The sequence below is a fragment of the Lissotriton vulgaris genome, chromosome 3_1 (assembly GCF_964263255.1).
Source record: "Lissotriton vulgaris chromosome 3_1, aLisVul1.2, whole genome shotgun sequence".
NCBI lineage: Eukaryota > Metazoa > Chordata > Amphibia > Caudata > Salamandridae > Lissotriton > Lissotriton vulgaris.
Window position 1 is genome coordinate 782210055 of NC_141689.1, and position 19334 is coordinate 782229388.

Sequence of the window (19334 nt, forward strand, 5' to 3'; positions counted from 1 at the left end):
TGCGGCTGCAACAAGACTTTAAAATGGCGGCCGGCTCTTTGGATTTGGGCCTGGTCCACTAAAATGGCCCTGGGACACCTTGGAACTCGGACGCTTGCCTGCTAGGGCATGGGCCCCATTCACGAAAGCGTCCCCTCTTTTGACTGATTGTTCTTGTTGCCTATCTCTTCTGTAGTCATTTAACAGAACCTTTTTGGACTGCCAAAAGGGGTTCTGGTCCGACCGCTGGTTGGTGGAGACATTTTGACTATATCCTGGACCTGCCCGGCCTCGCCCAAAATGGCGCCGGTATAAATGGGACTCGTGACTCCTTGTTGTGTACTGGTTGCCCAACCTTGATATCACGAGATACATATGCAGTTTTGAAGCACATGGCAGGCGGGGACGAGTACTGATTGAACATTTGGACATCCCTATTGATATTAAGTTCTGATGTGTTATTGATTACTATACTATTGAAAGTTCGAATTAACGTCACCCATGGTACTTGCCCGCAAATGTATATCTAGATAATTTTATTGTAACTGGCCCTGTCGTACTTTAATTATAAAATGTACGTCCATCGATTCCGCAACTGTTTGACACCTTACTTCTTGCAACTTAATGGCCCGCCCGTTACGTTCTTCTATAGTGTAAATGTCCCCTCATCATATACGATTCCAGTTTGCTCCGTGGCCGGCCCACGTGGTTATAGGCCCGTATTTGTATACTGACATTTTCACAATAAAGGTTTTTAAAACAAAACATGGTAGTAGTACCTTTTTTGGTAAAGTTTTGAATAATAGCCACTGTTTTCGAATCAGTAAAAGGCAAGTGAAATAAAGCAGCCCGATTACATGACGGTTAAAAGGTATAATATGCAGGAACGCAGTAAAGATAAATGGTCAAGGGCTGTTGTGTTTTCCACTCCTGCAACATAAAGTGATCAATAAGAATCCGATATTTATGCCTATCAGCGACTAAGACAGCAGGCCGAGCCTCTTTTGCTCAACGGCTCCCTCATGGGACGAAGAAACGCCCTTTTTCTCGAAATAGGAATATTTTACTTGCAGTTCAGTTGTAAATTTCCCGGGAAAATACATTAGCCTGGAACATTGTTAGTGATAAACTGTAAATGCATCTGGGTCCTTTGCTTTACAAGTCAGAGCGAGAAAAAAAAACAGGTGGGGCTTTCATCATTTGGGGAAAAAAAATGTTTGAAAGCAATGAAAAGCGTTATTTTTAGGTCATATGACCAAGCCTTTCATCATTAGAATAACAAAAGTAAAATGAACCAATGAAAAGTTTTATTAACAAGTCACATGACCTGTTATGCTTACGTTACGCGCCGCGCTCTGAATCGCTTCCGGGAAGCTGCGCCTTGCGCACCGGAGCACTTCCGGGTGCGCTAACGCGGCGCGTCATATGACGCATTACGCGACAACGCAGGTCCAGAATATAGTCAAAATGTCTCCTCCAACCAGCGGTCGGACCAGAACCCCTTTCGGCAGTCCAAAAAGGTTCCGTTAAATGGATGGTGGGCGAGACGCTGTAGCCGCAAGAGCGGGCGCAACTCAGCTGGTTGCGTGAAGCGCTGGGGTGTACCTGAGAAACCTCCACCTGGGGAGGTGGGGGAGGCTCGTTCGCGTCGCCTCTCCCTTCTAGTGCATCCCACGCCGTCTCCCGTCTCCTGGCGCAGGAATATGTGATGGTCGGACTAGGGCACCGCAGGACGTGTCTTCAGGTCAAACGGATTGTGGGACAATGTTCAGAATGGAAGAGTCACCAAAAGGCAAAAAGTTCCGCTTGACCCCGGGAGCCGGCCGCCTATGTCGGGGGCGATCTCAGGCCACACCAGGGCAACAAGACTTGGGGAGGGGGTCAGCGCCATTACACCGCCCCTCGGGGGCCTCCGTCAAGCGGTTCAGGGAGGCACCGCATCACATTGATTTCCAATGCAGTCATGTCCACAAACAGCCCCCATTTACTTTGAGAATAGTGAAGCTGCAGCAGGTGCAAATAAACTGCTGACAGTGTTACAAGCGCTGCTCGGAACCCTCAACTATGGCACCCAACATCCAGGACTAATGCCATCTGTGCAAGGCAGTGACATCGAAGTAACTCAGGGACCAAGGAACATACCATATCCAGAGTCCTTCCCACAGCGTCTGCCTTCCTTGTTACCTAGTTATTGTTCTTTCACTCCCACTCCAGGCTTTTAGTCTGTGGATGGAAAACCATGAACCTACACTTACGTATGAAAATGTTACTATTGATGCTTGACTGAGGCCAAGGAGATCAGAGTGCATGAGTCTCATGCTCGATCGATTGAGCTAGCCGGATCAGGCAACAAAAAGGTGGTGGTGGGGGTGGCGGCATCAGCAAGGCATCCTCACACACAACTTGTCGGACATCAGCTCTGGATGTACTGGGGACGAGTCTTGGTGCATGGTGTCGTCCCTGGGTAATTTGCACAACGGTTCTCCACCCCTAGGCCGCCAGCTATGGTACCTCGACAGGAATAGTGATAGATGTTGAAGCAGGCTGCCATGTAAATAGATATTTAATAAAATGTTTTACCCTGTTACTTTGCTGGTGTGTTGTATATAAATATAATATTTGCATAGGGTTTGTCGTTATTTTGGGCGGGGTGGGTGGCGGAGCCGAGCTGTCTTGCAGCCATCATGGTGTCGAGCTCAGTTCATGTCACTAGTTTCGTATTTCTCATGAGGGGTTGTTCCTAATGTTTCTATTTTAGCGAGGTCAAAAAGAGATCCCATTAGTGGCCTACTGATTTTGCTTGATTCCTTTTGTTTTTTTAAACGATTTTTCACTATCTGCAAAGACTAAACAGAGTATTGCGACTCTGTGCTTGTTTGTAAATAGAGAATGAACCAAAGAGAACCAATTCTAAAACAGTAAATGCTTGGATAACAATTAATGAAATGGAGAGAGAAGCAGGCACGACGGATTACAATGGGGGCAAAGGCCTGCGTTACCTACCCTTCACTATCTGCAAAGAGAGAATACTCCTAAAAGAAAAGAGGGAGGGGGTAGCGTTCAAAGCACATCAGCGTGCATAAACACGAAAATGTTTTTACCTACCACGTACTTGACATTTTAAAGCTTTTCATATCTGCTATTAAAAAACCATTGAAATTCACTGAAAAAACCATAGGTTATAGACCATATATAGTTAGGAATTAGCATTTACAAAACCTTGAAAATTCACTGAAAAAACCATAGGTTATAGACCATATATAGTTAGGGATTAGCATTTACAAAACCTTAATTTACTCGCACAAAACCATTGAAATTCGCATATATAGTTAGTTGCACTAACTATATATTGCGCAACAGCAATCCACTGCTGATGATGTCACATATTACATCATTCATGACATGGTCAGTGACATCACTGATGACATCACTGATGACAACATCCAGTGACCGCATGTTTCTGTAGAGTTAAAATATGTCTTACATATTGAAGAATGAGTGGATGCATAAGTGTCTGGATGAAGGATTTAGTAGGTACATGACTGACTGTATAAGAGAGTGATTAAATGTGTCTCACTGAGTGCATGGGTTAGTGACTAAACTGTCTTAATTTGCGCATCATTATGTCTGTTGTTCTGTAAACTGCTGCATGTGTTGATCAGTAGCTATATGAGTAACTATATGGGTTATTGATTGGTTGCCCAAGTATTTGTATGGGAGAGTGAGTGTGTGTGTGTGGGTGGCTGGGAGGTGTGTGACTGTGCATAGATGTGTGAGCAGTTGATTCACTAGATGTATGGGTTCAAAAGTGCATGTGGAACAGCTGTATGGGTGGTTGATTGTATGCATAAGTGTATTGGTGAGTGAATGGATATCTCAGTGCTACATGTGAAAGTAAGTACATATGTAAAACACAGCACATGTGAGATTGACATATATAAATAACTGTGCATAAGAGCCAATGAATGTGTGAGTGGCTGTATGGATCATTGTAAACTTGTATCAGTGATTGTATAAGAGAGTAAATATGTGTTACAATATGTTTGAATAAGTAAGGTGTGTATAACTGTATAGTTGAGGAAATGGAGGTGTGATTGATTCTTTGCATGACTGACTAGGTGTATGAGTAACTCCATGGATGAGTGACAGTCTGTGAGTGTCTGTTTACACTGAGTGAATCTAAGGTTATATTAGAGTCTGAAGAGGTTCATCGTATTATCACATGAATGATGTCATCAGTGATGTTGTCAGTGATGTCATTTGAGTTGTCATCAGTGATATCATCAGTGATGTCACTGACCATGTCATGAATGATGTAATATGTGACATCATCAGCAGTGGATTGCGGTTTCGCAATATATAGTTAGTGCAACTAACTATATATGCGAATTTCAATGGTTTTGTGCGAGTACATTAAGGTTCTGTAAATGCTAATCCCTAACTATATATGGTCTATAACCTATGGTTTTTTCAGTGAATTTTCAAGGTTTTGTAAATGCTAATTCCTAACTATATATGGTCTATAACCTATGTTTTTTTCAGTGAATATATATATATATATATATATATATATATATATATATATATATATATATATATATATATATATATATATATATATATATATATTACCTACTGGCGTTCGCCAGTAGGTATATATAGTTAGGATAAATTCCCTATGGGACTTTTGAAAATTCTATGTCTAATAACTTTGGCGTTTGTGGATGGAATCGGCTGAAATTTTCAGGAAAATGGCACATTTTGTTTCTGAGCAGCTCCTGAAAATTTGGTGGGGTTTCGTCAAGGGGGGGCTGAGAAAAAAGGGGGGTCCCAAAACGCGTTTTTTGCATTGAGTTTTCCATAGGGCGGTTGGACTCACTTTTAGCTCGAACGGCTGAATGGATTTGCACGAAACTTGGCAAAATTGTAGGGACTGTTAGCCCGATGTGCCTTTGCTAGGTCTCAATATATGTGCTCCAGTAGTTTTTGAGAAATTAACGTTCAAACCAAGATATATATCTGTAACAGCGCTCTGGGCAGCGATCCGGTCCGCTTACTTTTCGCTTATCGGAACTTTGCGCGCAGAAAGCTGATTGGCTCTCCGGTGTCTGTCAACATTCTAAACAGTCCGGAGCGGACGCCATCTTGTCTCTCGGTAGGATCGAGAGAGAAGAAGAGGTGGAAAACGAAGGGGGAATTTAATGAAAGGGGGCAAGGTATCCCCCTCTTGACCTCCTAGGAATGTTGTTGGGGTTATTAAAGGGTCCCGTGGGGAAAATAAAAAAAAAATGATTTTTCACGGTAGAAGCGCGGCCGCGAACTGGTAGCGAAACGGGAATTCGCCATTTTGTGCTTCGTAAATTAAATTACTAGTTATAAGTGGGTACGGGAGACGTATCCTAATCCCCTATGTTTCCTGAGGGTGGGTGAGGAGGCTGATATATGTTGATACATCTCTTCCAGCGGCTGTGCGTGAGCTTTTTTTTTTTTTTTGCTGCGTGACAGTCCGGAGCGGCCGCCATCTTGTCTCTCGGTAGGATCGAGAGAGAAGAAAAGGTGAAAAACTAAGGGGGAATTTAATGAAAGGGGGCAAGGTATCCCCCTCTTGACCCCCTAGGAATGTTGTTGGGGTTATTAAAGGGTCCCGTGGGGAAAATAAAAAAAAAATGATTTTTCACGGTAGAAGCGCTTCACGGGCCGCGAACTGGGCCGCAAACTGGTAGCGAAACGGGAATTCGCCATTTTGTGCTTCGTTAATTAAAGTACTAGGTATAAGGGGGTGCGGGAGACATATCCTAATCCCCTATGTTTCCTGAGGGTGGCTGAGGAGGCTGATATATGTTGATATATCTCTTCCAGCGGCTGCGCCATCTTGCCTTTTTTCGAATGCCACAATTTTGTCGTGCACGGCAGCCATTTTAGATGCTAGGCTGGTCCCAGGCTATCACCTACCCCTGCGGATGTAGTTTATGGCCCCAGCTGTAGAGAATTCAGACATGCCAATTCTCCTGATTCAGGCGTGTGAGTACTGATTTCAGTGCTAGTCTCCCGCCTCCCGATTTCTGCAAGCAAAAACCCGGGGGCATATTACTAACAACTAGCGATAATTTTTGTCTATAACTTGTTTAGAGACAAAAATTATCGCCGCACATCGGCGATTTTTATCGCAGATAAACCTTGCTATTATCGCAGAAAAGTCAGCGATATTCATGTATTATCGACCTAATGCTCTTAGCCATGTTATCCACCTCCCATTGGATAACATGGCTAAGACCTGCTCAGGGCAGGTGTTAGCTTTTGGAGATATTCGCGCTTAGTGCGAATATCTCCAAAAGTTGGTAATAGAAGGTAGCGATGTTAGGGACTGTTTCCAGTCGCTAACATCTTGGCACGCCACTTTGCATGTCATTAGTGATAAGTATCACTGACATGCAAAGCCGGGCCCAAGATGGTCGCTATCTCCTTTTAGGTGTCACTAACTGGTGTTAGCGACAGCTTGATAATAGGGAAATAATTTTATCTCCGCTTTCATGGTTTTTAAAGCCAAAAAAGCGGAGATAAACCCCCTTGCTAATATGCCCCACGATTCCTTGGGGGTTTCAGCTGATAGGGCTTGGTATTGTGTTACATGGTAATTTTTCCATGAAACGTCAGAGGGTCGATGTAGGGGTTCTAGAAGAGGTGATAAACCATTTAAGCCTCATGAACAAGCGCATGGTCTTTTAAAGATTTCTGAAGTACTCGGGGCGGCGGTGTGTGTGTGCCCTCTTTCAGGAGCGGGCGGGGGGGCACTGCCAGCAACTTGCCAGGTCAGGTAGTGTTCAACACGTGCATCACCCTTTCTCTGCTTGCTATTGCGCTCCATGCTTCGGAAAGGTAAGAAAAAGAACGTGCATTTGAGTTTGAAATGTCCGATCCTGCAGCAGCACACTTCCAAAGCCCACACATGACAATAACCCGATTCAAGGCCCCATTCACCCGTTTTTCAAAAAATAGATAACACTCCAACAAAGTAAGGTTATAAAACTTTATTAACTTTTAACGATAATGAACAGAACAAAAACTAAAAACATTTAAACATTTATTAACACAAAAAGCAACAATGGTTAGAAGCTGTCTTTTGTGCGAATAGTCCCAAGGCAGCACAACGTGCAGAGTTCTGGACGGCACCCAGGTGATGTCGCCTGGGTGCCGCACTGGTTTAGGGATCCTACAATGCTGCTCCGAAAATTGGCGTGGGGTGTCCCGGGTGGGGCGGGGGGAGGCCTCGTCAGTAGCGGTCTGTTGTGCGAATAGTCCCAAGGCAGCACAACGTGCAGAGTTCTGGACGGCACCCAGGTGATGTCGCCTGGGTGCCGCACTGGTTTAGGGATCCTACAATGCAGCACAGAAAAACAGCGTGGGGCGTCCCGGGTGGTGCGGGGGGAGGCCTCGTCAGTAGCGGTCTGTGTCCAGTGTCACATGGCTGACACAACATGTACGACAGGCACCCAGGTGATGTCCAGTAAACTGCCGCACTGGTTTTGGTATCCTACAATGCTGCTCCGAAAATTGGCGTGCGGTGGCCCGGGGGGGGGGGGGGGGAGGCGGCGTGAACGGGCCTCCCCAGGTGGCGGCCATCTAGCTGAGTTGCGCTCGCTCTTGCGGCCACAGCGTCTCGCTCACCATGTTGTGGAGTTGCTCCCACTCTTGCAGTGCAGCGATAGGCGGCTGCCACATGGCTGTCAAAATGGCGGACGGCTCTTCGGTTTTGGGCCTGGTCCACTGAAATGGCCCTGGGACACCTTGGAAGTCGGACGCTTGCCTGCTAGGGCTTGGGCTCCATTCTCGAAAAGCGTCCCCTCAGCCGTGAAGATTGTATAAAAGTCTTGGGGGCCCCCGACTCCCGCAGGCTTCCGGTGGGGAGCGGCTGCCATGATTGCTCGCGGAATGACCACGACGGAGCCACGAGATGGTGGTGCTCTCATGCTGACGCCAGCTTCAGTCTGAATGATCCAGAAACAAGGTGGGGCTTTCATCGTTTGGGAAAAAAAATGTTCTAAACCAATGAAAAGTGTTATTTTTAGGTCATATGACCAAGCCTTCCATCTTTAGGAAACCAAAAGTAAAATGAACCAATGAAAAGTTTTATAAACAAGTCACATGACCTGTTCTGCGGCATAGGGCTACAAAAAGCGTAGAAAATCCGTTGGCACGTGAGGCGGCGTCAGTAGCGGACCGATGTGCGAATAGGCCGAAGGCAGCACAACGCGTCGAGATCCGGATGGCACCGAGGTGGTGTCCAGCAAATTGCCGCACTGGTGTGGCCATCCTACAATGCTGCGCCGAAAGACGGCGTGTCCAGCTGAGTTGCGGTCACTGTCAGTAGCGGACCGATGTGCGAATAGGCCGAAGGCAGCACAACGCGTCGAGATGCGGATGGCACCGATGTGGTGTCCAGCAAATTGCCGCACTGGTGTGGCCATCCTACAATGCTGCGCCGAAAGACGGCGTGTCCAGCTGAGTTGCGGTCACTGTCAGTAGCGGACCGATGTGCGAATAGGCCGAAGGCAGCACAACGCGTCGAGATCCGGATGGCACCGAGGTGGTGTCCAGCAAATTGCCGCACTGGTGTGGCCATCCTACAATGCTGCGCCGAAAGACGGCGTGTCCAGCTGAGTTGCGGTCACTGTTGCGGTACAGTGACTCGAACGCACCGAGATCCGGATGGCACCGAGGTGGTGTCCAGCAAATTGCCGCACTGGTGTGGCCATCCTACAATGCTGCGCCGAAAGACGGCGTGTCCAGCTGAATTGCGGTCACTGTTGCGGTACAGTGACTCGAACGCGCCGAGATCCGGATGGCACCGAGGTGGTGTCTAGCAAATTGCCGCACTGGTGTGGCCATCCTACAATGCTGCGCCGAAAGACGGCGTGTCCAGCTGAGTTGCGGTCACTGTTGCGGTACAGTGAGTCGAACGCGCCGAGATCTGGATGGCCAAGTTTCAAGTTTCATCTGGCAGTTTTTCTCCATCCCTCCTGGATCAAAGAAGGTGAATGCTAAATATGCCACCTGCCTCATCTGAACATATGAAGTTAACTTATATACACTGTGGTGCTATGCTGTCCTATGGCAACATGAGCATCAACATGATGAATACGGCATTCGAAAATCATAAATGCCCTAATGCACCCAAGAAGTAATTTTTTTTTTGCTCCAGTTGAGCCGTTTTCAATGCCTGTTTTTTGTTGTTTCCCCTCCATCAAGAACAAAACAAAAATACAAGGCGCTAAGATCCGAATGGCAAGTCCTGGATGTTGAGTGCCTCAGTTGAGAGTTCTGAGCAGTGCTTGTAAGACTGTCTGAAGCTTATTTGCACCTGCTGCAGCTTCACTAGGTCCGGCGGAACTTTTTTCCTTTTCCTTTCTGCTTCTTTTCCTACAATGCGTTTCATCTAAAGACACGACCAGGTCCCTGAATGTGTGCAGGGGGACGCTATTGATTGAATGAAAATGGCGGCTTGACACAAAGCTGACTCAAGCGTTACTGTTGGTGCTATACAGACAAAAATTGGTTTTCAGTTTGTACATTCTTCAGGTTTTTTTTTCCATCCAAGTCTGATTGAGAGTTTGTAGAAAAATGGCTTCAGATTTTCCACATACTACTCTTCAACATTCTTCCTAAATGTAACAATGTGAAACTCACTAGGAGAACGGCTGTTTCTGTTTCCTTTCAAAATGCTGCCACCAATATTTTCTGAATGGAAGACACCATCTTGTAGCATAAAGGGCCGAAAGGGGTTCTGGTCTGGCCGATGGTTGGTGGAGACATTTTGACTATATCTTGGACCTGCCCGGCCTCGCCCAAAATGGCGCCGGTATAAATGGGACTCGTAACTCTTTGCCCGCAAATGTATATCTAGAAAATGTTATTGTAAGTGGCCCTGTCGTATTTTAATTACAAAATGTACGTCCACCGATTCCGCAACTGTTAGACACCTTTGTTCTTGTCACCTAATGGCCCGCTCGTTACGTTCTTCTACAGTGTAAATGTCTCCTCATCATATACGATTTGAGTTTGCTCCGTGGCCGGCCCACGTGGTTATAGGCCCGTATTTGTATACTGACATTTTCACAATAAAGGTTTTTAAAACAAAACACGGTAGTAGTATTTTCATTTGTAAAGTTTTTACTTTTAGTGACTGTTTTCGAATCAGTAAAAGGCAAGTGAAATAAAGCAGTCCAATTACATGACGGATAAAAGGTATAATATGTAGGAACGCAGTAAAGATAAATGGTCAAGGGCAGTTGTGTTTTTCATGTCTGCAACATAAAGTGATCGATAAGAATCTGATAATCAGGCGCATCGGCGACTAAGACAGCAGGCCGAATCTCTTTTACTCAACGGCTCCGTCATGGAAGGAAGAAACGCCCTTTTTCTCGAAAAAGGAATATATTTTACTTGCCAGACAGTTGTAAATTTTCCGGGAAAGTACATTAGCCTGGAATATTATAACATATGTTTGAAAAAAAAATATTGTTCGAAAATAATAAAAAGCGTAATTTTTAGGTCATATGACCAAGCTTTTCATCATTAAATTAACAAAAGTAAAATGAACCAATGAAAAGTTTTATTAACAAGTCACATGACCTGTTATGCTTACGTTACGCGCTGCGCGCCGCGCCTCGGATCACTTCCGGGTGCGCTAACGCGGCGTGTCATAAAACGCATTACGCGACAACGTAGGTCAAGAATATAGTCTAAATGTCTCCACCAACCAGCGTTCAGAACACAACCCCTTTCAGTAGTCCAAAAAGTTCTGTTAAATGACAACAGAGGGGACAGGCAACAAGAACCATCAGTCAAAGAGGGGAGGGCAAGTTCTTCTCTTCCGGGTCATGTTGGGGCGCTACCGGAACTGATCGAATTGGTAGTCTACAGTGTTTCTGGATGTTTCAGACTAAAGCTGGCGTCAGCATGAGACCACTACCATCTCGTAGCTCCGTCGTGGCCATTCCACGAGCAATCATGGCAGCCGCTCCCCACCAGAAGCCTGCGGGAGTCGGAGGCCCCCATGACTTTTGTAGAATCTTCACGGCTGAGGGGACGCTTTTCGAGAATGGGATCCAAGCCCTAGCAGACAAGCGTCCGAGTTCCAAGGTGTCCCAGGGCCATTTTAGTGGACCAGGCCCAAAACCGAAGAGCCGGCCGCCATTTTGAGAGTCCTGTGGCAGCCGCCTATCGCTGCACCGCTAGAGCGGGCGCATCTCAACTACATGGTGAGCGAGACGCTGTAGTCGCAAGAGCGGGCGGAAAACAGCTGAATGGCGGAAGAGGCACAGTGTAGCAAAAGCGGGCGGAATGGCAACTAAAACGATAAAGGGGCGCCTCACTACAGCTTGTCTTCAGGTCAAACGGATTGTGGGACAAGGTCCAGAATTGAAGAGTCATCAAAAGGCAAAAAGTACCGCCGGACCCCGGGAGCCGGCCGCCTATGTCGGGGGCGATCTCAGGCTACACCAGTGCTATAAGACTTGGGGAGGGTGTCGGAGCCAAGCGTCTTCTCCGAGTCCATGGCCATCACAGCGCCCCTCAGGGGCCTCCGTCAAGCTGTTTAGGAAGGTAACATATCATATTGTTTTCTAATGCAGTCAGGTCCACAAACGACACTCACTTACTTTGAGAATAGTGAAGCTGCAGTAGGAGGAAATAAGCTTCAGACAGTGTTACAAGCGCTGCTCAGAACTCTTAACTATGGCACCCAACATCCAGAACTTATGCTATTTGAGAATGGTAGTGACATCGAAGCATCTCGGGGACCAAAACCATTAACGTACTTTCACGTATGAAAATCTTACTTGGGGAGGGGGCAGGAGCGAAGCGCCCCCTCCCAGTCAGCGCCACCACACCGTATGTTGAAAATCTGAAGCCATCGTTCTACAAAGTCAACCAAACTTGGATTGAAAAATCTAGAAAAATGTACAAACTGAAAACCAGTTTTGGTCTGCATAGCATCAGTAACAACGCTTGAGTCAGCTTTGTGTCAAACCGCCATTTTGATTCAACAAAGCACAGGCATTGAAAAAGGCTGAAATTCAGAACTCTAAACTATGGCACCCAACATCCAGGAGCTTGCTATCCGGATCTTGGAGCCTTGTGCTGTTTTCGATCTATTCACACATCGGTCCACTACTGACATCATCTTATAAACCAACGTTATGTAAATAGTTTTTTAATAAAATGTTTTACCCTATTTCTTTGCTGGTGTGTTGTCTATATTTTTAATATTTGCATAGGGTTTGTCATTATTTTGTGCGGGATGGGTGATGGAGCCGAGCTGTCTTGCAGCCCTCATGGTGTGGAGCTCAGTTCATCTCACTATTTTCGTATTTCTCAAGAAGGGTTGTTCCTAATATTTCTATTTTAGCGAGGTCAAAAAGAGATCCAATTAGTGGCCTACTGATTTTGCTCGATTACTTTTATTTTTTTACACGATTTTTCACTATCTGCAAAGACTAAACAGAGTATTGCGACTTTGTGCTTGTTTGTAAATAGAGAATGATCCAAAGAGAACCAATTCTAAAACAGTAAATGCTTGGACAACAATCAATCAAATGGAGAGACAAGGAGGTACGACGGATTACAACGGGGGTAAAGGCCTGCGTTAACTGCCCTTCTGTATCTGCAAAGAGAGAGTACTAACAAAGGCAAAAGAGGGGAGGGGGGGGGGCAGCGTTCAAAGCACATCAGCGTGCATAAATACGAAAATGTTTTTATCTATCACGTACTTGACATTTTAAAGCTTTTCATATTTGCTATTAAAAAACCAATGAAATTCACAGAAAAAACCATAGGTTATAGTGGATATATAGTTAGGAATTTGCATTTACAAAACCTTGAAAATTCAATGAAAAAACCATAGGTTATAGGCCATATATAGTTAGGAATTAGCATTTACAAAACCTTATTTTACTCGCATAAAACCATTGAAATTCCATATATAGTTAGCTAACTATAAGCGCTAACTATATATCGCGCACCCGCAATCCACTGCTGATGATGTCACATATTACATCATTCATGACATGGTCAGTGACATCACTGATGACATCTCAAATGACATCACTGATGACAACTCAAATGATATCAATGATGACATCTCAAATGACATCACTGATGACAACTCAAATGACATCACTGATGACATCTCATTTGTCATCACTGATCACATCACTCATGTGATAATACAATGAACCTCTTCAGACTCTAATATAACCTTACATACACTCAGTATAAACAGACACTCACAGACTGTCACTCATCCATGGACTTACTCACACACCTAGTCAGTCATGCAAAGAATCAATCACACCTCCATTTCCTCAACTATACAGTTATACACATCTTACTTATTCAAACATATAATAACACATATTTACTCTCTTATATAATCCCTGATACAAGCTCACAGTGATCGATACAGCCACTCACACATTCACTGGCTCTTATGTTCAGTTATTTATATATCTCAACTCTCACATGTATTGTGTTTTACATACGTACTTACTTGCACATGTAGCAATGAGAAATCCATTCACTCACCAACACACCCATGCACAGTCAACCGCTCATATAGCTGTTTCCACATGCACTCTTGAACTCATACTCCTAGTGAATCAACTGCTTACACATCTATGCACAGAGTCACGCACCTCCCAGCCACCCACACACACACTCAGCCTCCCATTCAAATATTTGGGCAACCAATCAATAACCCATATGGCTACTCTTATAGCTACTGATCAACACAAGCAGCAGTTTACACAACAACAAACATACTGATGCACGAATTAAGACAGTTTAGTCACTAACCCATGCACTCAGTGAGACACATTTAATCACTCACTCATACAGTCAGTCATGCACCTACTAAATTCTTCATCCAGACACTTATACATCCACTCATTCTTCAATATGTGAAACATATTTTAACTTTACAGAAACATACAGTCACTGGATGTTGTAATCAGTGATGTCATCAGTGATGTCACTGACCATGTCATGAATGATGTAATATGTGACATCATCAGCAGTGGATTGCGGGTGCGCGATATATAGTTAGCGCTTATAGTTAGCTAACTATATATGGAATTTCAATGGTTTTATGCGAGTAAAATAAGGTTTTGTAAATGCTAATTCCTAACTATATATGGCCTATAACCTATGGTTTTTTCATTGAATTTTCAAGGTTTTGTAAATGCAAATTCCTAACTATATATCCACTATAACCTATGGTTTTTTCTGTGAATATATATATATATATATATCATATTTAAACTTTATGGAAACACACAGTCACTGGATGATGTCATCAGTGATGTCATCGGTGGTGTTATTTGAGATGTCATCATTGATGTCATCAGTGATGTCACTTACCATGTCATGAATGATGTAATATGTGACGTCATCAGCAGTGCATTGCAGGGGTGCGAGTTATAGTATGCTCAACTAACTATAACAGCTGAATTTCTCTGGTTTTGTATGAGTGAAATGTCCAACTAACTATGACGTTTCCTGAAACCTGTGTTTTTTTCAGTGAATTTATAAGGTTTTTAAAATGCTAATTTCTAAATATAACATCCCTGATACCTATGTTTTTTCAGTGAATTTCGAAGGTTTTTTAAATGCTTATTGCTAACTATTCCTACAGAGGTAGGACATGTGCAGAAAGAGGAAGAAAAGCGCAGAAAGAAGCAAGAGAAATGCAGAAAGAGGCAACAGAATTCCAGAAAGACGATGAAAGGTACAGAAAAAAGCAAGAGATATGCAGAAAAAACCAACAGAGGTCCAGAAAGAGGCCTTGTTGCAAATTCATCCTGTGCACCCAACTTTTTGCTGACTGGTACTGGTGGTAACTGACTCTAACTAACCAGGCCCAAAGCCAGTGCTATCCTGAAAGACATTTAGAAATCAGTGCAATCACCTACAGACACTAGGGTACACTATGGGTTGGGGTACCCCTGTGATTGGCATGACCTCCCCCATAAAGCCGTAGTACATAATAGGGCGGGGGATTAAAACTACCTCTAAGTTAGAGGTGTAGAAAAAGGCAAGAGAAGTGCAAAAAGAAGCAACAGAGGTACAGAAAAAGGCAAAAGAGGTGCAGAAAGAATCAAGAATGGTGCAGAAAGAGGGAACAGCGGTGCAGAAAGAGGCAAGAGGGATACAGAAATGTACCCGAGAGGTACAGAAAGAAGAAAGAGCAGTGCAGAAAGAAGCAAGAGAGGTAGAGAAATAGGGAAGAGGGTGCAGGAAGAGGCAAGAGGTGTACATTAATTTGCAAAAGAGGTCCAGAAACAAGCAAGAGAAGTGCAGAAAGAGGCAAAATCATTGCTGAAAGAAGCAACATAGGTGTAGAAAGAAGCAAATGAAGTGCAGAAAGAGGCAAGTGGGGTGCAGAAAGAAACACGAGCAGTGCAGAATGAACTAACAGAGGTGCAAAAAGGGGCAAGAGTTTTGCAGAGAAAGGTAGGAGGGGTGCACAAAGAGGCAAGAGAGGTGCAGAAAGAGGCCAGAGGGGTACAGAAAGAAGGAAAAGAAGTGCTGAAAGAAGCAAGAGGAGTACAGAAAGAGGCAAATGAAGTGCAGAAAAAAGCAAGAGCAGTGCAGAAAGAACCAACAGAGGTGCTGAAAGGGGCACTAAGGGTGCAGAAAGAGCAAGAGAAGTGCAGAAAGAGGCAATAGAGGTACAAAAAGAGGCAAGAGATGTGCAGAAACAGGCAGGAAATATGCAGAAATAGGAAACAGGGGTGCAGAAAAAAGGAAGAGAGGTGCAGAAAGAGAAAAGAGGGGTGCAGAAAGGGGCAAGAGATCTGCAGAAAAAAGCAACAGACATGCTGAAAGACACAAGTGAGGTGCAGAAAGAGGCAAGAGATCTGCAGAAAAAAGCAACAGAGGTGCTGAAAGAGGCAAGTGAGGTGCAGAAAGGAGCAAAAGAGGTGTGAAAAGAGGTAATAGAAGTGCAGAAAAAGCAACAGAGGTGCAGAAAGGGACAAGAGAGGTACATAAAGAGGAGAGAGAAGTGCAGAAAGTAGCAAAAGAGGTGCTCAAAGGGGCAAGAGGGATGCAGAAAGAAGGAAGAGAAGTTCAGCAAAACGACAATCATAAACATTACCTGTGCCATCTTGTCTGATGAAAGTTCCTACGTGCACATAAACTGCAGTCATTCTGACTGACCGCAGCCATTTTGTATTCCATTGGTCACCTTTGTTTCACCCTGCCCTTACTAGCATCCCTCTGACCAACCTGGTATGTTGCCCACCTCATATTGATTGCTAATATCGTGGCGTGAGCGTGTTGTGTGTTACTGCTTCACTGAAAGGGGCTTTTAACCTGTCATTTTTAAAACAGGTAATTTTATAATTGTTTGCACCTTACCACTTGGCGTGCTGACTCCCCGGTCCACCGCAGCTATCCATGCTGTTTGCTGTGGAGGGAGGAATAGCGCTGGCACTTCCTGGTCATTCCACAACGGGCGGCCATCTTGTCAGGGTGACGGTCTAGTCTACCACCCCTCCCAATCTATTTAATCCCTGTTATTTCGCGCAGCTGTGACGCGCAGCGGGAGATCCATAGACGCGCCGAAGAGGCGCTATAGACGCGCCGAAGAGGCGCCAAAGAGAAGCCAGTCTGCGCCAGTCCGCATCCAGACACTCTCAGACTGTGCTGGCGCTATGGCAGGAAACCGCCTGACCTACAGTGCCTCCCTCCTGCATGCCCTGCGCCCTACCTCCAATTTGCGATGTTCACATTCGATGGTACCCACAAATAAAGTGGCTCGATGCAAAACTTGCAATTGGGGCATGCGCCCCCCGGAGCCAGGTATATCCCCCTCGGTGCATAAATGGAGGATGTTTCTTCTCAACTGCCGGTCTTTGCCGAAGCACTATACTGAGTTGGCTATGCTTATAGAGGAGTATAGTCCTAAGGCCCTCTTCCTAACGGAGACATGGCTCCAGCTTGAGACTGATCCTGCATCAGTATGGGCCTCCCCTCCAGGTTATACCGTCAAGCGACAGGATCGCCAGACAGGGAGAGGCGGAGGGTTGGCTATCATTTATAGAGACAACTATGGATGCCGCATCACACCCTCCACAACATCAGGATGCGAGAGCTTACACTTCACTCTCGAACTCTCCCCCACCACCACATTTTCTGGGGTTTTAGCTTACCGACCACCTGGGACTCTTGGTAATTCCATCTCCGATATCACAGACATGGCCGCCAGTCTAGTGCTTACTTCGGCAAATTTCACTGTGTTGGGCGATCTAAATTTACATTTAGATGATCCATCCGACTCAGCAGCCAACAGTCTTCACTCAAACCTCTTGGCTATTGACCTACGGCAGAAAGGGTTCCACTCGACGCATGTCAAGGGACATCTTCTTGATCATATTTTTAGTAACCTAGATAATCTTACGGTTGAGACTCCCATACCCTTACCCTGGACCGATCATTTCTTAATACCCTTTGTCTGGTCCCTAAGCACTCGCCCCGTCTTACAGAACCATAATAAACGATGGGGAAGGAAATGGGCTTTGCTCCCGTCTCCTGAGTGGATACGGGCTCTTAATGAACATCCTCCTGTAATGGTGACTAATCCTAATATGGCCACTGCTAATTTTGACAACTGGATTACCTGCACTCTTGACCAGGTCCTCCCAAAGAAACCCCTTGACCTGATAAAAAGATCTAAAGTTGCTCCCTGGTACTCCGCTGCTCTTAGGCTCATGAAGCAATCCTGTTGTAAACTGGAGAGAGCCTGGAGAAGTAATCGTTCACCTTCAAACAAAGCTGATTACAGAGGCGCATTAAAACTCTATAAACTCAAAATGAAATCTGCACAAGCCTTATTCTACGACTCTAAAATTAATTTGGCTGTTAATTCTCCCAAAGAAATTTTCAAAATAGCTAAGTCTTTAATTTCTCCTGCCCCTTAGCGGCTGTCATCAGCTGGGGCACAATCCCGCTGTGATAATTTGGCCACTTACTTCTTTCAGAAGATTCAGACCATCTATTCCTCATTCATCTGTGGTAATGATGTTGGGGCATCTACCATCTCCACTGAGACAGTCCCCACGGCCCGGTGCACGCTGGATAAATTTCCTTTTTTAGACTCTACTACACTTGATAAAATCATCCCTAAAGTAACCTTGGGATTCCCTAATGATCGAGCACCTCCGCGGATTCTCACCAAGGCCTTGGATGCCATCCGCCCGGTCATCTTGGATGTTCTTAATGCTTCTATCATTACTAACTCTGTCCCTGGCCCTTGGAAGTGTGTGATGGTCAAGGCCCTACTAAAAAAACCCTCTCTGGATCAGAACAATTTGGCCAACTTTCGCCCAATCTCCTTACTCCCCTGGGTGAGTAAACTGCTGGAGAGGCATGTTAACACCATTCTGGTAGACTACCTGGAATCAGTGGGTCCGCTATGTGCTTCTCAGACAGGCTTCCGCCCCCAGCACGGGACCGAAACTGCCCTTATTGCAGTGACGGAGGAAACCCGAGCCGTGTTGGACCGGGGAGGAAAGGCAGCCATCATTCTACTCAATCTCAGTACCGCGTTCGACACAGTCAACCATGCCACCTTATTACATTGTCTAATGGGTTTGGGTGTGTCGGACGCGGCACTGGAATGGCTGTCCTCCTTCCTGGACGAGCGTTTCTTCCAGGTGTTTGAGGATGAGGTAGTCTCCCCTAAACATCCTCTCAGCAGCGGGGTGCCTCAGGGCTCCTCCCTGAGCCTCACGCTTTTTAACGTTTACATGCAACCTCTAGCAGGGATAGTCCAACCCTTTGGTGTGCGTATTGTCACCTACGCAGATGATACCCAACTGGTGGTCTCTCTTGACCACACGGAAGGATCATCCAACACCATAGGTCCCTGTCTGGAGGCTGTCGCTAAGTGGATGCAACTCTCCTGCCTCAAACTTAATGGAGAGAAGACGGAGATTATGCTGCTGGGCAACTCCCTTCCGACCCCTTTGGCTTCGATTTGGCCCACCTGCCTTGGTGTCCCTCCCCCCCCTAAACCTCAGATAAAGAGCCTGGGCATTTGACTCGACAAAGCGCTCGACTTCTCGGTCCAAGCCAGCAAAACAGCTGCTACATGTATAGGGCTTATGAAGATGCTCCGCAAAGTGCTCCCTTTGCTCCCGCTCCAGGCGAGGAGAATCATGGTCCAGGCCCTGATCCTCTCTCGCCTAGATTATGGAAACACGCTATATCTAGGAGCTCTGGTAGCAGTGACTCATAGGCTCCAGGTCATACAAAATTGTGCCGCTCGCTTACTGTACAACATTCCTCGCTGGCAG